Source organism: Pinus tabuliformis, chromosome 7 (genome assembly GCF_031772625.1).
Source record: "Pinus tabuliformis cultivar Carrire ecotype Pingquan chromosome 7, CPIR1, whole genome shotgun sequence".
Lineage (NCBI taxonomy): Eukaryota > Viridiplantae > Streptophyta > Pinopsida > Pinales > Pinaceae > Pinus > Pinus tabuliformis.
The window spans coordinates 948,785,352-948,804,693 of NC_142293.1; positions in this window are offsets into that span (position 1 = coordinate 948,785,352).

The following is a 19,342-nucleotide window of genomic DNA, read 5'->3' on the forward strand; positions in this document are numbered from 1 at the left end:
GAAAGATATAAAAAAAAACAGATAAAAGGGCAAAAGATCAAAGCCATCAGAACCATAATAAAAGGGACAACATGAAACAGTTCAATAGCTATCTCTATCTTCTTACAAGAAGATATTATTCTTTCCTAGATTAAATCTCAAATTAGTTTGAGATATTTTGTAATAAACTTTTGTATAGATACTTCAAAATTTGAAGTATTATGTGGATTCTATTATACATTTCTATAGAATTTTTTATCAAAAGACCCAGAAGGTTATTGTATCATTTGTTGAGCAAGCAAGTAGGATTGATAAATAAAGATCAGATATTTCCAAGGATTCATGTGTTGAGCGAATTTCAGATAAATATTTTCATGTGTTATTGTTATTTTTCTCAAAGTTATTCATAACCTTCAATGTGTTTCTCAATCTAAATGTTATAACTCGAATAATACTTCAGAACTTGTTTAATTACACTCTGTCTTAACAGTTATACATTTAAATGTTTTCTACTAATATTTAAATTAAAGAATTCTTAATTGCTCTTTGGTTTAGATTGATTTCTTGAATATCCAGGTTAAGGAATTCTTAATTTCCCTTTGATCTTGATTATCCCTTCATTCCTCGTTCATTATCCGGGTCTGAGAACCCTTAACTACTCTCTCACCCCGAGTGAAACCCTTTCATCCCTCTCTCTCAAAGATCTGAAAAGACACTCTACTATCTTGCCCTTGGAACATTCCCTTTAGTGAGTTAATCCAGTTTTTCTTCCTTATTGTTTGACTCCATAGACCAATAGCCTAAAAGACATCATTTTATCCATCTGTCTAAGAAGATCCCACCACCCAATCTCAAATACAAATCAAAAACCCCTTGAACAATCATAACTAGTCTAAAAGCATATTAAATAAAACAAAGTTAAGTTTTAAAGAGAAAGCCCTCTTTGAACATCAGGGAGGCTAGGTCCTGATCTCCAAAAGTGATTTGTGGTTACCTTTGGTTTTTCTTTCTTTTTACTTCAAAAGAATTATCAGACTGATAACATTTCTGGTGACCATACTAGGGACTTCGATCCTCAGTCTCATAAAACTGTAGGGAAACCTTAAATTAAATCTTGAGCCCCTTAAGGTCATTACCTGAAGTAAGTTTTCAGAAAATTTTATAAAATCAGTTTAAAAACTTAAAATTCTGGCTCCTAAAAAGATTCACTATACTAGGGTAAACCCAGATCCGAACCCCACAACTATAGTCGATGACCTAGAGAGGATTTTAAGCCAACCTAAAACAACAGAAACTCAAGCCAGTAGTAGCAGGTTAGTTAGATCCAATTCACTCCTTGAGGAGTTGTCAACTTTAGAGGACATCCCTTTCGATTTTTCATTTGACCTCTCATTATTCAAAAGTAAATCTGAGAATGAAATCCACGAAATAGTCTTAGATCTTGAGTTTGTTCAACTCATTGAATCAAAAAGGGTTATTCATTCAGATTTAGATAAATTAGTTGTTGAGACTTTTGATAAATTAGAAGCTTGGGCCTCTAAATTAATAAGTAATATAGGTGATTCTTACATTCAACAATCTACTGAACTAGCAGCCCTTACTACTGCTTCCCTTGGAGTTTCTTCACAAACTTCATGATCTGAAAATGGGGCTCTTAGGTTTCTTGTCTAACTTACAAGAACCTCTCCCACTCCCAAAGCTTAAATATTACCAAGTCATAAATGATTAACCAATGCAGAATTAAATATGTGCTTGAAAACAAGGTGCATGCTTATGGTTATTTTAATTGTTTATGTACTTTAAAATTCTGTTGTTTGTGCTGATATGTAAATACATATAACAGTAGAAAAATGCATCAATAAGCAAACACATAAGAAAACAATTTAACATGGGGTTCACCCAAAACTCTTGGGCTACATCTCCTTGAGCTCTAGTCAACTCAACTAGGCTCTTTGGGATTAAGGAAAAGTCCTTTTTACAAACTCTTGGCTCAACTCCATTGCTTTACACAGAAAAAATGGGTTTAGATACCATTTTATCCCTGGCTCTTGAAGCTCTTGGCTACTGGCTCTCGACTCTCGCTTTGGCTCTTGGCTCTAGCTCTGGCTCTTGCCTCTTGGCTCTGGCTCTGGCTCTTGGCTCTTGGCTCTGGCTTCTTTGGCTTTCTGCAACCTTCTACTCTCTGGCTTTTCACTTGAACTTCAAGCAACCCCAAAGACTCCCTCAGCTGCTCTGCACAGTAGCTTTTTGGCTCTCTCTGCTACCTTGCAACTGCCTTCTACTACCTTCTTCCTGTTGCGCTCTAAATCATGCTCTCTTTCTCTTTTGAGGCATCTTCCAACTTTCTGGCTTTCCTGGCCATTTCTCTGCGGTTCATTGTCCCTTTGCGGCTTTTTCGCTTCAAAATCCATCATTCCCTGTAGAAATTCCTGTTGCAGCGTGGCATGATGATCAGGAGTGGTTACAAAAGGAATCGGGGCCGTTTCATAGGCGAAAATCCAAAAATTGAGGAAATTTCATTACACAGGCATTTTTCGGAAAATACACTATCGGATGTGTATTCTGGACGTGAAAATCCCTTCAATTGCCCCTAAATCCCTATCAGGTTTGCCATTAGGAATTAAATCACATCACACAGGCATATTTGGCAAAATCCCAAATACACGAGAAAACATGTTAAATTGCTTTCTATCATACTTGAAATTATATCGCATCCACCCTATAATCACACTGGGTCCACCTTTGGCTGCTGACACACTCTACACTGTCGATCTGCGGGATCTCTGATCCAATGGTCCATAATCAATTTTGGGCGGCTTAGGAGTACAGAGGTTACTCGCCCAAAAAGGTGGTTTTCCTCTCTCCTCTGCCTGCGACGTGTTGACCATTCAATGGGATTGGGCAGATCCAGCCAAAAACCATTTACCGCTTGAGGCCAACCCGAAATCCACCTTCACGGAACTCAATTTCCATGCAATCGGGCTTATAATTCCCCTCCGGGTCCATTTTATCGCTTCGGGCGTCGTTTATTTGTATTTTGGTTTTTTCACCGAAAATCATTAATACACAGAAAATCTTGTTTATCGGATTTCAAATCTTATAGATTGCGCTTGTGAAATCCATTGGGTTCGGCAATCATCGATCGCCAATTCAATCTTGGCGATCCATTCCCCTCGCAATCCAACGGCTGAGATTTATCGTCACGATTGCTTATCGCATATCACGTTGCACACGACCTATGCATTCTGTGCATCGCCGATGTCGATTCGCCAACCCTATCATTGGCGATCGGTGTATCGCGTGATCGCAATCGCCGATTCCAGGGTCCCGATATCGCATATGTGTCTGCCTTTGATCCGATTGATCAGATCGGTGGATCAAAGTTTCCTCCGCCTCTGCTTAAATCTGGCCTTTGCCTTTTTCTGATGCAATTTCCCTTTTGAAGGGTTTTTTTTGCCATTTTTAGGGGTTTTGCCTCTTTTTCCAAAGAAACTCGGCATCTTCTTTGTGCGATAACTTCTACATCCTAAGTCCATTTTAGCCCATTCAAGTTGAAGTAGATTCAGAAGGAAAAGATTTTTGCAATGGGGCTATTTCTATGAACTTCCTTGGACTTTCATTTTTCCTCTGTGAGGACCACTTAGACTTAGGAGTATCCAAAATCCATTTTGGATCGCGCCTTCCCACAAAAAGAACTTTTGGTCTTTAGAAGACTGATATACTAATCTAAGCAGTAAATGAGAGTAAGAGCACCCTCTTCTTTCAGCCTCCATACACTTGCCTTGCATAGTGCCTCTGGACCAAAGTCTCTAACCACTTTCTTTTCTGGATGTGCTAGTTCTCTTGGGAAGAAATGTCTTCCTTCTTGCCTTCATGCAGAACTTTTGCTGAAATGGTCATAGAAGGGGGTTTGAACTTCTTTCCCTTGATCATTGATCCAAGGTGGCTCAAACAAATGTGAAGTCATCTACTCCACAAAACTTTCATTTGTACCTGTTTGTCAATCTATCAACAACAACTGTTAACAACAACAGAAATACAGACAACAATTGGATGGCCTAAACTCTTGCTTCAACAAAAGAAATAGATTCCACATCTTGCGAACACCTTCGTGTCTTACATCTACATACAAATGATGGACTAGATAACAAGCCCACAAAACATTCCTTTAAACAAATGACCCTTCAAGTCAAGCATGTAGAAAAATACCATTAGGACTCTTTTTCCAAAAGATGAAACACTTCATCATGATCTCCATTTGGAGACCAAGTTAACTTCTCCCAAGTCATCATGGCATCACATGCATGTCAAAGAAATCAACCCTGCAAGTTAATTACACATACATGTTCAAAAACAAGGAAATCATAAACATCCATGTGTTCATGCACCTCATTCTCATGCATTCCTTTCATCCTTCAAATTTCACTTAAGCACACTGTACTTTCGAAGCTAAAATGAAATATATTGTAGATGCATCAATAGACATGCAATCTTAATCAGATAAGAACTCTAACCGTTTCTTACCAGTCCCTTTCAAAGGTACTACCTTTGTCTGCACATCAGCATCATCATGTGAATCATCTTGAGACACATCATCCATGGAATCTTCCTTTCCATTTCTGCCATCTTCTCTTTCTACTTTCTTCAAATTTTGTGGAAGCATTGCTAGATTCAAATTCCAACATTTTGCAGCAAGATGTCCTTGCTTATGGCAGTAAGTGCACTACATGTGCATCCTCTTGACAGCATGATTTGCCTTGACCAAGGGACGTTTGGCTTCTTGCTTCTTTTCCTTCAAAAGCTTCCTGTGTGTGGCCATTCTCTTCCAACATCTAGAAACATTAGGGTTATCCAAACCACAAAAGGAACAAACAATTCTTTTTCCATCTCTATGTGGAAATTTATCATGCTTTGCACAATCAAAATGAAAATGTTTAGAACCAGATTTATACCTGCCTCTTTTACCTTTATTGCCTTCATGACGAGGTGAAGCAAATGAAGAAGTGGCTCCTTTTGGAACACCATCAATGTCTTCAAGGCTGTCAGAGTCTCCCCAACTCTCTGGTTCAAGTGTGCGCCTCTGAACACCTGCATGATGTTTCAATCTATTGCATTCTTCTTGAATACAATCTTCACACTCTGCAATGCAACCCCTTCTTGGATCTGTTTCAATGGCCTTCATGGTAGCTCTGGAATTCTTTCCATAAGACTTTCCATAGCCAAGACCCAAATACTTAGGCCTTTCCTCAACCATTATTGGTTAAACAATTCCTTGTGCATGATTTCCCAAGCCCTTTCCTTCATAGCCCATCTTGGATATTAGATTGGAACCTATGCCTTTGGTATGTTTTTCAAAAGAACCAATATAAGCATCCTTAGATTAATGTGAAGACAAACTAGAATGGTTTACCTCTTCTTCAAGCTGATACTTGATTAAGGCTTCTTGGGCAACAAAGAGCTGTGTCTCCAACTCATGCATCCTTTTCAAGTTCATATTTGCAATATGAAGTTGCCTCTCCATTTCCTACAATTTGTGAGAAAGAAATTGCTTCTCTTCCTTCATGGACTTCATCTGCTCTCTAAGTATGCTACTCTTCCTTCAATCCTCATACATTTCTCTCACCATATCCATCATGGTGGACAATTCTTGCTTCATGTCTTTATCAAAGAGTCTTGTGATGAAGAAAGAAGAATTTGAGGACTCACTTGTAGAAGTTGTCATTATGACAATGACTTCTTCTTTCTTCTTTTCCTTCTTGGACTGAGCTACCAATAACTTTCTCTTCACCTCTGCAAAATTAAACAATAGTCAGTTTGCAAAAAAGGCATACAATCAACCTCTGACTATTTAAACACCTTTCAGATAAGCAATTTTTGCTTTGTCAATCAAGAATTCTGGTATAAACTTCTTTGAAGGTGTGGTTAATAAATCTCAAGCTCCGATACCACCTGATCTGAAAATGGGGCTCTTAGGCTTCTTGTCTAACTTACAAGAACCTCTCCCACTCCCAAATCTTAAATATTCCCAAGTCATAAATGATTAACCAATGCAGAATTAAATATATGCTTGAAAACAAGGTGCATGCTTATGGTTATTTTAACTGCTTATGTGCTTTAAAATTCTGTTGTTTGTGTTGACATGTAAATACATATAATAGTAGACAAATGCAGAAATAAGTAAACACATAAGACAACAATTTAACATGGAGCTCACCCAAAACTCTTGGGCTACATTTACTTGAGCTCTAGTCAACTCAACTAGTCTCTCTGGGATTAAGGCAAAGTCCTTTATACAAGCTCTTGTCTCAACTTCACAGTTTTACACAGAAACAATGGGTTTAGATACCATTATATCCCCGGCTCTTGAAGCTCTTGGCTACTGGCTCTCAGCTCTCGCTCTAGCTCTGGCTCTTGGCTATGGCCCTGGCTCTTAGCTCTTCACTCTGGCTTCTTTGGCTTTCTGCAACCTTCTGCTCTCTAGCTTTTCACTTGAACTTCAAGTGACCCCAAAGGCTCCCTCAGCTGCTTTGCAGAGTAGCTTTTTTGATTTCTCTACTCTCTTGCAATTTCCTTCTGCTACCTTCTTCCTGTCGTGCTCTCTGGCTCTTTTGAGGTATTTTCCAAATTTTTGGCTTCCCTGGCCATTTCTCTACAGTTCATTGTCCCTCTACAGCTCTGTCACTTCAAAATCCATCATTGCTTGTAGAAACGCCTGCCGCAGCGTGGCATGATGATCATGAGCGATTATAGAAGGAATCGGGGCCGTTTCATAGGTGAAAATCCGAAAATTGAGGAAATTTCATTACACAAGCATTTTCTAGAAAATACACTATCGGACGTATATTTTGGACATGAAACTCCCTTCAATCGCCCATAAATCCCTATTGTGTCTGCCATTAGGCGTTAAATTGCATCGCATAGGCATATTGGGCAAAATCCCAAATACAAAGGAAAACACGTTAAATTTCTTTCTATCGGACTTGAAATTATATTGCATCCACCATATAATCACATTGGGTCCGCCTTTAGCTGCTAATGCACTCTACACCGTTGATCTGCGATATCTCTGATCCAACAGTCCATATGAAATTTCGGGCGGCTTAGGAGTATGAAGGTTACCCGCCTAAAAAGGTGGTTTCCCTCTCTCCTTTGCCAACCACATGTCAACTAGTCACTGGGATCGGGCGGAGCCAGCCCAAAACCATTTACCGCTTGAGGCCTACCTGAAATCTACCTTTACGGAACTCAATTTCCATGCAATCAGTCTTATAATTCCCCTTCGAGTCCGTTTTATCACTTTGGGTTTCGTTTCTTTGTATTTTGGTTTTTTCACCGAAAACTGTTAATACACAGAAAATCCTGTTTACTGGATTTCAAATCTTATAGCTGTGCTTGTGAAATCCATCGGGTCTAGCAATCGTCGAACGTCGATTCAATCTTGGTTGTCCATTCCTCTCATGATCTGACAACTGAGATTTATCGTTGTGATCACTTATCACATATCGCGTCGCACATAGCCCAGGGGTTTTGCGCATCGCCGATGCTGATTCGTCGATACGATCATCGACGATCGACATATCACGTGATCGCAATCGCCGATTCCAGGGTCCTGATATCACATATGTGTCTGCCTCTAATCTGATCGATCGGATCAGCGGATCGGAGTTTCCTTCGCCTCCGCTTAAATCCGGCCTTTGCCTTTTTCTGATGCAATTTCCCTTTTAAAGGTTTTTTTGCCATTTTTAGGGGTTTTTGCCTCTTTTTCCAAAGAAACTCGGCATCTTCTTTATGCGATAACTTCTACATCCTAAGTCCATTTTAGCCCATTCAACTTGCAGTAGATTTAGAAGGAAAAGATCTCTGTAATGGGGCTATTTCCAGGAACTTCCTTGGACATTCATTCTTCCTCTGTGAGGACCACTTAGACTTAGTAGTCTATCAAAAATCCATTTTGGATCACTTCACTCGCTATAAATACACCTTCCTTTACTACAACTTCATAAATTGTATCTACCACAATCCAATCACCTAAACCACTTATTAATCAATCATCTTCATCATCATATACTTCACCTCCGTCAGTTTCAAGCCCTTCTTCAACCACTACAGCTTCACCCCCAAGTCAAACTAGAATCACAACAATGGCAAACAAATATGCTCATATTGTTTTACCTGGCCAACTCCATCCTATGCCTACATATTATCAGAGTAAGATCTTCTTGTTTGATGCTACTGGTCATTACACTACCTAGCATCATGTAAATAAGATGTCTAAATTTTTTGAATTGCATGAAATAGATGAAGCAGATGTCCTTGAATGAGATTGTTTGCCCAAACTTTAACAGGTGATGTCAAGAAGTGGTTCAAAGCCTTTCCTGCCAACCATATTGCAGACTTAGCAAATTTTCAAAGATTATTCAGTGATAAATGGGAGAGAAAGAAGAACACATTCAAATACTTTCTGAATATGACAATATTAAAATAGCTCCTAGCGAGTCAGTTCAGGACTATTCCACTAGGTTTACTAATATCTATAATGCAATTCCAGCCAACATTAAGCCTCCACCTGACGTAGAATTAATTAAGTTCCCTGATTGTTTTGATGTTGACATGTCATACTAGCTAATGGAGAGAAATCCTGAAAGACTAGAACAAAGGTAGAGTAATGTTGTCAGTGTAGAGGCCAACCTGTTAGCTAAGAAAGCACGAATGAGGAATGAAAAGAAACTTGTATTTAAAGAAGAAGCTTCAACTTCATATGGAAAAGTAGATGTTTTAGCTAAAAGTTTAGAAAGAATCATGGACAGGTTAGATAACATGGAGAGGAAAAATCAATGGGAGAGTCAACAACAACAACCCCCAATAAGAAACCCAAATTTTAGGAAGAACCCTAATACTGCAAAAAATGCTACACTAGACCAATAGATTAGGCCCCCCTTCCAAGAAAACTATGTTGAGGATTCACAGAACCAAGAAGCAGAGGATGATACCCAGATTAACTTACTAGAAACCATAGAGGAAGACATTGTTTTTCTTACTCAAGAAGAACAGGAGTTATATATGCTTTAGCAGTTGCATTTAGAATCTGGTGAATCTTTTGATTTTACACAGGGATATGAGTCAGCGATATATGAGGTACATAAACAATATAGCTTGAGAAGTAAGAAGAATAACAAAACTCCCATTAAAAGATCCATCCAAACCCAGACTAAGCTAATAAAAGAAGCTCCAGTTAACAAGGTATTGCAAATTCTCCCTAGGGGAACAAGTGAAACTTCAAACCCTAGGATTTTAGATATAACATCCACTGAAACCCAAACAAAGCCAATCATTCAAAACAATCAAAATAAAAGAAATCAAGGCAAGACAGTAGAAACACAAAATGAAATGCCTACCACTGAGAAACAGGGTAAAGACACTCAAACTGCACACATTAAGGAAGATCTGAATCAAACAAAAAAACCTCAACTACCTTTCAATATTAAAAATGAAATAGCTAAATTAAAGATATCAGTTCCTTTGACCAAACTGGTAAAGAATGAATCTTATAGGTCACAGATAACTGAGACTTTGAACATAGGAGAGGAAGAGGATTTTTTCAATTTGAATGATGACAAGCCTGAATTTTTGTTTGGCCCTGAGGCCAATGGAATTCATCAACAAGGGGGAGTTCCTCCTTTTTACATTAGCCTAAACATTCATGATAAAATTTTGCATAACGCTATGTTGGACTCAGGAGCATCCCACAATCTCATGCCAAATGAAATAATGGAAAGACTGAATCTAGACATTACTAGGCCTTATAAGGATTTATTTTATTTTAACTCCAACCAAGTTAAATTCCTTGGTCTAATCAAAGAGTTATGTGTGAATCTTGCCAGTGCCCTGCAAAGAGAATTCTAATGGACATTGTAGTTACAGACATCCCACCAAAATATGGAATGCTACTATCTTTCTCATGGGGAGAAAAACTGTAGGGATCTTCTCAGTTGGATATGTATTATGCCACCACATCCGTTTTTGGCCAACCAAGAAAAGTATATAGGGAGACCTTAATGAAGTACATGGTCAATAGTAAGGAAAAGCCACAAAACTTTCCCATATACTCCATGCATTCAGATATGGACTCTTTCATCTTATACAATGAAAAAAATGATAAAAAGGAAATCACAGCCAAAGACCTTAAGTACAAAATAGCTGATAGTGAGAACATATTCCATGAGTCACATTGGTATTTAGACTTTGATGGGTCTGTAAATAGGTTAGGGGCTAGTGCAGGAGTGTGGATCCATAATATGGAAAATAACCATGCTAAGGGACATTATTTCAGATTGAACTTTAAATGTACCAATAACATGGCCGAATATGATGCCTTTATTCTAGGGTTACAATTGGTTAGAAAATTGGGAGACAAAAGAGTTTCCATCATGGGAAACTTAGAGCTGAGTATCAAATAGATCAGTGGTGAATATTCTGTCAACCACCCTAGGCTTGGTAGATATAGGGATATTGTTTTGGACTTGATGAAGGACCTCCTAGAATAAAACTTTGTTTCCATTCCTAGAAAGAAAAACATGCAAGCCCACAGTCTAGCTACCTTTGATAGTATTTGTAAATTTCCATTTCAACCAAACCAGCAGTACACTGCAGAAGTCAGACATAGGCATGTTATACCACACAACCTTAAGTATTGGCAGATTTTCTCCCATAACTCTCAGATCTACGATTTCATGAACAATGAAGGTGAATTTCGCAATTGTAAGATAGATATTGATTGTACAATAGACAATAATGTAGAAACTAGCTTAGATGTAAATATTTTTGATGTACATAAACTAGCTAAATTTACTAAACTAGAAATAGACATTTTAGAAAATGTAGAGGTAGATGAAATAATGGATGATGATTCTGAGATTCTTAATTTGAAAAATAATTTTTTTCCTAAAGGATAAGCACCTTTAGAATATTTGTTTGACTCTAATGATGTAGCTAGGAAACCCAAGATGGAACCTCTAAGAGCTGACATAGAAGAGTGTAATATAGGGACTAAAGATAATCCACAACTCATTAAGATATCTAAAGCCCTACCCCCACATGAAAAGGTCAAAATATATCAATCTTTTTAAGGAGTTCCAACATGTATTTTCCTGGAGTTATGAAGACTTAAAATCTTATGACACCAGTATAATCCAACATAAAATACCTCTAAAAGAAGATCATAAACCTTTCAAACAGAAACCTAGGAGGATAAACCCAGTCCTTATGCCATCCATAGAGAAAGAGGTTGAAAGAATGTTTTATGCCCAAATAATAGCACCCATTAGATACTCAGACTGGATTTAAAACTTAGTTACAACTAGGAAAAAGACAGGTGAAATTAGACTTTGTGTAGATTTTAGAAATTTAAACAAGGTCTCTTTAAAAGACAACTACTCCTTACCAAAAATGGACCATATATTGCAAAGGGTAGTGGGCTCATCTAGGATTTCACTATTAGATGGATTCTCTAGCTATAACCAGATATTAGTCCAACCTAAGGACCAAGACAAAATTGTGTTTACCACTCCTTGGGGTACCTTCATGTATTTTAAGATGCCCTTTGGATTAATGAATGCAGGTGCCACATTTCAAAGAGCTATGGATATAACTTTTGCCAAGGAAATCCATGACTTCTTAGTAGTATACCAGGATGACATCACAGTCTTCTCTAAATCTGACAATGAACACTTAGACCATCTAAAAAGAGTATTTATCAAATGCAGGAAATTTGGAATTTCTTTAAATCCTAAAAAGACACTTTTCGGTCTTGAAGAGGGAAATTTGTTAGGACACATCATATCTAAATATGGGATTAGGATAGACCTTGCTAGAATAGAAGACATTTTGACCATTTCCCATCCCGAAAACATTAAAGAGATACAATCATTTCTAGGTAAGATTAATTTTCTTAGGAGATTCATCTCTAATCTAGCAAGATTAATTAGGGAATTAAATAACATGCTAAGAAAGGACTTAGAAATTAAATGGACTTTGGAGGCCAAACAATCTTTTGAAGCTATCAAGGAAGCTTTAACCAAGACTCCAGTCTTAATTAGTCTTGACTTTAGCAAAGATTTTATTTTTTTGTTTTTCTTCAGAACACACCATTGCAGCAATCTTGTTGCAAAAGAACAATCAAGGATATGAACAACCAATAGCATTCTTTAGTAAATCCTTAAGAGATGCCACACTCAAATACAATATCATGGAAAAACAGGCTTTATCTTTGGTTAAGGCTATCAAATATTTCAAAGTATACAATCTATACTCTCACATTATTGCTTATGTTCCAAACTCTATAGTTAAGGACATTTTGACTCAAAATGGGCCTGCACGTAAAAGAGGCAAATGGATTGCCACAATATTGGAATATGACATAGAGATAAAACCCACCAAGCTCATCAAAGGCCAAGGTTTAGCCAAACTCATGGCTAAATCGAACTGTCAGGCCCTTGATATCAACTTCATTAGTGCCCTTGATGATCAGGAGGAGATGGCGACTCCATAGATCAGTGAAGATTTTACTAAATCACCATGGTATGCAGATATTACATTTGTATTACTAAACTTACAAGCTCCTCCTGGATTGACAAGAGCTAAAGCTAGATTCTTAAAGATGAAGTCATTAAGATATTGTGTTATAGATAATGCATTGTTTTGGAAAGACAATAGTGGTATTATTTTAACTTGTTTACTGAAAGATGAAGCTGACAAGATTTTACAAGAGTTTCATGCAGGGGATTGTGGAGGACACTTGTACTAGAAGAGTACTGCTGACAAGATTATGAGGCTGGTTTCTATTGGCCTACTTTGTTTGCAGATGTTAAAAAACATGTGACCTCTTGTCATAAATGCTAGATTTTTGAAGGAAAGAGAAAACTTTTACCCTTGCCTCTTAAACCAATTTCCACTGAAATGTCATTCCAACAATGGGGGTTGGACTTCACTGGAGAAATACACCTAGCCTCCTCAGCTTAGCATAAGTGGATTCTAACAACCACAGACTATTTTACCAAGTGGATAGAGGCCATACCTTCTAGGCAAGCCACAGACATTGTCATAATCACCTTCCTAGAGAGTAATATCCTTTCAAGATTTGGATGTCCACAGAAGCTGATTATTGATAATGCAACAACCTTTAAATCCAAAAGAATGATATATTTTTGTAACAAATACCACATCAGCCTTGGCCATTCCATAGCCTATTACCCTCAAGGTAATGAAATAGTAGAGTCATCCAATAAAAGTCTAGTCAACATTATCAAAAAGTTACTGGAGTATAACAAAGAGACATGGAACAAGAAGTTAGTCAAGGCCTTATGGGCAAATAGACTGACTACTAAGAAGTCCATTGGAACATCACCCTATCAGCTGGTTTATGGGATGGATGCAGTTTTTCCATCATCCTTAGGAGTGCCAGTCATGAAGATCCTTTAGGAATTATAGGTGGAACCAAATGATATTCAAAGAAGAATAAATCAGACCATACACCTGCAGCAGACTAGAGAAGAAGTATATGTAAAATCATAGGTAATCCAGGAAAAAATCAAGAAAGTCTTTGATAAAAAGACTAAAGAAGATGATTTTCACATAGGAGATAATGTCCTTAAGTGGGATCCAAGGAGAGAAGACAAAGGCAAGCATGGAAAATTTGATTTTCTATGGCAGGGGCCTTATGTCATTTATGGCTACAGAGGCAACAATGCCTTTTTCTTTAGAAACATAGATGGGTCAGATCTACCAGGAGGACCTGTTAATGGTAGGATGTTGAAGCATTACTTTTCCACTGACTTACAATAATTCAATTAACTTTCCATCATTGTACATAAAATTGTAGAGTGTAGATTGGATTGGATGGTAATCCTTTGAAGTTGAAGCCCAGATAGAAGGCCCTAAGCTTTGAAAGATTTACTATCATAAGTATGATTCAATAATGCAGATTCGGAGAAGGACACTTTTACACAGCAATTTGTCACCGTCCCTGTTACCCCTCACCCGCACACTGGAGGACTCATTCCGGGACCTGTGAGAAGTGAAATGACCTGAAACCACTTGCATCATATTCCTCTAAGTATGAGCTTCATATGCCCTGAAGACATCTCCTGCAAAATACCCATGAAAACAGCTCTTTTTGCATTAGCGCGGGTCCACAGTTCACTGCCCGTGCCAATAAGGGAAATCCTCTAAAAAGGGAGCGCCATTGGCGCTCTATCTCAGAGTCGCACTCGCGCCAACCGAATTGAGTAAAGTTTTTAACCAACAAGCTCCCGAAGGTTCTCTTCAACCCATTCACCAACTGAATCTATGTTGAGCTAGGATGGTTTGGCTTCGAATCTCCATAGAAGGGAAAGTGGTTTGCCACCTTTCATGGAAGTTTCCAAGTGATAAAGCCAATCCCATGAATAATGTGGTTGATCCTATCTCTTTCTTCTCTATCTATAAAAGCTTGCCTCTATGCCTTGAGCAAGCTAGTCATAGTTACAATAGTTCCAGTTCCAGCATAGTGATAGAGAATACCAGGAGTTCAAGAGTTTGAAGCTGCAAGAGCCTTCTTTGCACCCATAAGGCCAAATCTAAGTAAGGAGATTCTTGTCACCAAAGAGAGAGAGGCTTGTTCCCATCCCAACAAGCTTTGCAAGACTTGTGTAGCTAAATTCCCAGTCAAAGGAGGATTTGACGTCAGAACAATGGTTGTATTCTTCTTTGATATCTATCAATAATAGATGACTATCATTATGGTTCCACTCTCATTGGCTTATGATTGATGTTGAGTTATATCTTTTCTGACTGATATATAGTTGCATCTATTGGATTTTCTGCTTGTATTTGTGTTGTCCTTTGCATGTGCAGGTGTCCAACCACGGATATCATGGGGATCGTGACCAGCCGAGGCAAAGGAACGAGGGCGAAGTCTCTTCTACGAATACTAGCGTTGGAATCCAAGTAGGTTCTCATCATCCACTTCTTATTTGCAATTAGGAACTTGCGTGGTAGCATTGTTTGATTGTTGCTAGACCCGGTCTGGGCTAGTAGGGATCGTCTCTGTCCGCAGAGAGGATTTACCTCCACAACAATTTGTCGACTCCGCTGGGGATGTCTTGTCTCTTTGGTTCTCTTGTTTTGATTGCTTAGATAGCTTTTTTGGTTGGATGCTCTATTGTCTCTTGCTGCTTGGTCTGTCTGGATATTGTCGACCAAGCCTTGGACTGCTTGTTTTTATTTTTAAGCTAGCAAACTTGATTGGCGCTCTTTTTTGCATGACAGTCATGCCAATTGGCACCACTTACCAGTGTACAGCCCGCGCCAATCCTTAATTGGCGCTAGTTTTCCGCCTGACAGTTGCGCCAGGCCTGTGAACTTTTCCAGTTTGCTTGTTTGCAGCCTTCCAAGCTTGGGTTTTGTGTCTGGCTACACCTTTTTCAATCACTTGAGTGTGTCAGAGTCTTGTTTGGCTGGTTTTGAGTTTTTTTTGGCAAATTATTAATTTGATTTCCTTTGATAATTACTTGAAGGTTTGTCTCAGTCTTTTCACAATTTTGCATCTTTTTGCTTTTGTTTTTGCAAAAAAAATTTCCCTTTGAGTGAGTGAGTGTTAATCGCCTTTGAGTGTTTTCAGTTTATGATCTTTGGAACTCACACCCATTTTTCTTGATTTGCACTTGATTGGTTCTTAGATTACATTAGAATCATCGTGTGTTTGAGAATTCTCTTGCATAGATCACACTTGCACAATTAGAATTCTCATTTTCAGGATATGAATGAAAAGTGTGCATAGATTACACTTGCATACTTTGGGTGTTTGCCATTGTCTATCGATTTCACGTTTTAGCCCTAGGACATCTAGTGGCTTTGCGTGTCGAATTTTTGATCTTCTATCATTCTAGTCGACTTTTTGGTTAGTCTCTTGCACTTGTTCAGTGGTTGTTAAGTATTTTATTGCGTTATTCGAGTGATTTACTTCTTTTTCACTTGGATTCCGCTCGGCTTCGTTTTGGGCCTAGATCACATGGCTCATTGAAGTCTTTGGTGTTTTCTTTTGGTTTGAAGGACTGCCTTGGTTTTTTGGGGACTTGATTGCATTCTCATTGAGTGAAGTTTGTCTCTTTTACTTTTCGTTGTTATCTCTCAAAATTTGTTTAGTGCACTTTGCCATTGAAAAGGAAACGAACAGTCTCTTTTGCATTGAATTAGTTAATGGAAATTAGAGCTTTTCATTGATTAGTGACTTTAAAAAAAAGTTTATTTTATTGCCATTAGTTGCATTGGAGTGGTTCTTGTTTGTTTATGGTCATTTTGTTTGATTGAAAATTTCTTAACTCTCTCGTAGTTAGTGTTCATCGAATGAAATGATATTCTTTGGCATATAGTTTGCATTTAGGGAATTGTGAGAGATTACATACGGTAGGACCTGGAAATCGAAACCTAATCAAAGATCAACCGTAAAATGAACTGAATGAACTTAAAAACGCATTGGAACATAACGCTCACTATTTAGAGGTCTAGGCTAGAGACGTGCTCCGGCGTCGTTAAACCTAGTCACTTTTGTTTCACTTAAGGTTGGGTGATTCCTCCTTCCGTGACGCAACAAGTGGTCTAGCACGGACTTGAGCTCCCACGTACCGTCGAGTATATGGGGAGACCCCACTAGGTTATCATCCTTTATCCACAGGAAACCGTTTCTACCGCCTTACAAGCCGTAACGCACCGAACATAGCATTCGGGAAGATTAACTGCCGTAGAGGAAGTCCTTGGTTTTCATATGATTGCCAAGGTGTATATGCAGTTTTACGGATTTGTTTGGTAAACCCTTTTGCCTAGTTCTCCAGAGTATTCACTTTTGATCCTTTTTGGACTCCTTAAAAGAAAAGGCTCACTTGCGAATTTATCACTTCGGGCTCACTAAACATTCGAAGGAGACTAGAGTCATCTTTTTGTCCTTTTCTCGACTCTTCAAACATGAAAAGGTCAAGTTGTGTCCTTACGTCTTAAAATTTATTCGTCCGCTTTCACATTTACCTGGTTAGATCTTGTTTGCGTTAGCTTGAGTAGGCTTCTTTTCGTTCTCGATGGCAACTTTTCTGGGGTTCACCAACCCGGGGGTCCCCTCTGACGGGAACCCTGGTCATTTCGCTCCTTTTGGAAATGTTGGTGCTCCTTATATGGCGACGCTGTCCCTCCCAGGGTTAACTGTTGGGTTGCCGGTTTGGTTGTTCTCAACCTCTTTGGTCCCTGCCGTCGCACCGTCTAGTCAATCTGTTCCTCCACCTGAACAACATCATGTTGATTCTAAGGTGGATCTCTCCCCTTCTACGCCCACTTTTACGTCCTCATCTTCTACTTCACCTGGTGAAAGCCTAGATTCGAGTAACCAGGTGGCTAAGGAGAAGAAGAAGAAGACGAAGAAGAAGAAGGCTCCTAAGGGAGAGGTTACAAGTACAGCTCTTACTCTGAGTACACCTGAAGTCAGGCCACCTTCTGCTCCTCCGCGGAAGGTCAAATTTCCTTGTAGATTATGCAAGGCGGACCATCTTCTTCGTGATTGTCCTGGCATCCCCAGGGTCTTAGAGGTATGGTCTCGTGATCTGGCCCGCCCCTCATCGTCCTCTGAAGCTCACGGCGATGCTACCTTATTAGTCAAGAATGGTAAGGGAAAAGGGAAGATTCAAATCCCCTGTAGACTTTGTGAAGGCAATCATCCCCTTCACCTTTGTCCACTCATGGATAAAGCCTCCGTTGTCTTGGAAAGTTTTACACCTCCTTCACCCCAACTTCCCATTGGTTATCAACGTCTCTCTATAGCCAGAGATCATTCCCCTGCTGACAAAGAGATTGATTCATATTCTTCTCTTGTCCAGCCTCCTCTTCCCGAACCTGGCTGTGCCCAGCCTGTTCCAGACCAACCATTGGTCGGAAAGAGTGTCGACTCGAGTCCGCCGCTCGCTCACTCTGTTTCGGAAGAGAATCACGCCCATGTTCTTCTCGTCTCTTCAGATTCTCCTGAGTCCCGAAATGACTCTCCTAACCCAGCTGCTCCCGAAGGTTCTCCTTCGGTTCCTTTAGCACATGGGGGCAATCATACGATTCCCCCACCAAGTAGTCTGGTCGCTTCCTTTGATTGGAATTGCCTGATCACCGGTCGCCTTCCATCCCATATGCCTTTCTAGATCACAGTACATGCCTGTGCTAAGGCAGTACCTGGCACTGTTTTGGATGAAGGGGCGTCTGCCAGTCTTATGCCGTACACTACTTAGCAAGCTTTAGGTTCCCCGCAGCTTGGGCCAGTCACTCAGAATCTGTTGGCCTTCGACGAAGGAGCCTGTCCATCTCTAGGAGTTCTCCCGAAGTTCCCTATTACTTTGGGAGGCAAAATTGTCTATATAGACGTCTTGGTTACCCAAGGTGTTTTAGACTTTAGTCTTCTCCTTGGTCGCGACTATGTTTACGCCATGGGGGCCCTCGTTTCTTCGCTTTTCCGTGTGGTTTGCTTTCCGCACGATGGAAGAATTGTGACTATCGATCAAGTGTCATTCGTTAGTCCCCCGATGCCTCCTGCGCCGTTGTCGTCCCCTCCTAGTTTTCATCCACCAGTTGCATCTACCCCACCACAGATCAACTACGTGGCCACCTATCCCATGCCTGGATCCAGTGATGCCGCCATCGTGCATAGTGTCTTGGGGGCATTGGGCCCTGACTTCCAAGATGTTTCCCTTCCACCGGGAGTGGCAATCTTGGAAGCCCCGACTTTCTATTCATTATGATGAAGTTCGGGCGGAGCATAGTTCCTTGTCTTGTGTCAAGCTCGTTAAAAAATGAAACAAAGAGTCCCGAGCATAGTTCTTGATCTTGTGTCAAGCTCGTTAAAAAATGAAACAATTCCCCCTTTCCAATCGCGTCTTTCAATTAAGACCTCGTGAAGCTTCATTCCATCCACTTCGTTGAATGCAATGAAGCTTGGGGGGCATGTACCTCATCCTGTGCCATTGCACTGGGGGCATGTGCATTTCCAACAAGCAGAGTCCTTCCTGGTTCAAGCTTGTGTCTCGAGGATAGTTTTGATCTCGTGGCGACCTCGTTAAAAAACGAAACAATGTGTCCCGAGGGTAGTTCTGATCTTGTGTCGACCTCGTTAAAAAACGAAAAAAGGAGCCGAGGATAGTTTTGATCTTGTGGCCACCTTGTTAAAAAATGAAACAAGGGTTATGAGGATAGTTCTTTTACTGGGTCAACCTCATTAAAAAATGAAACAACTCCCTTTCTGAATCGAGTCTTTTGATTAAGATCTCGTAAAATACAAGTCGAGTCTTTCATAGATCTCGAGAGTGAA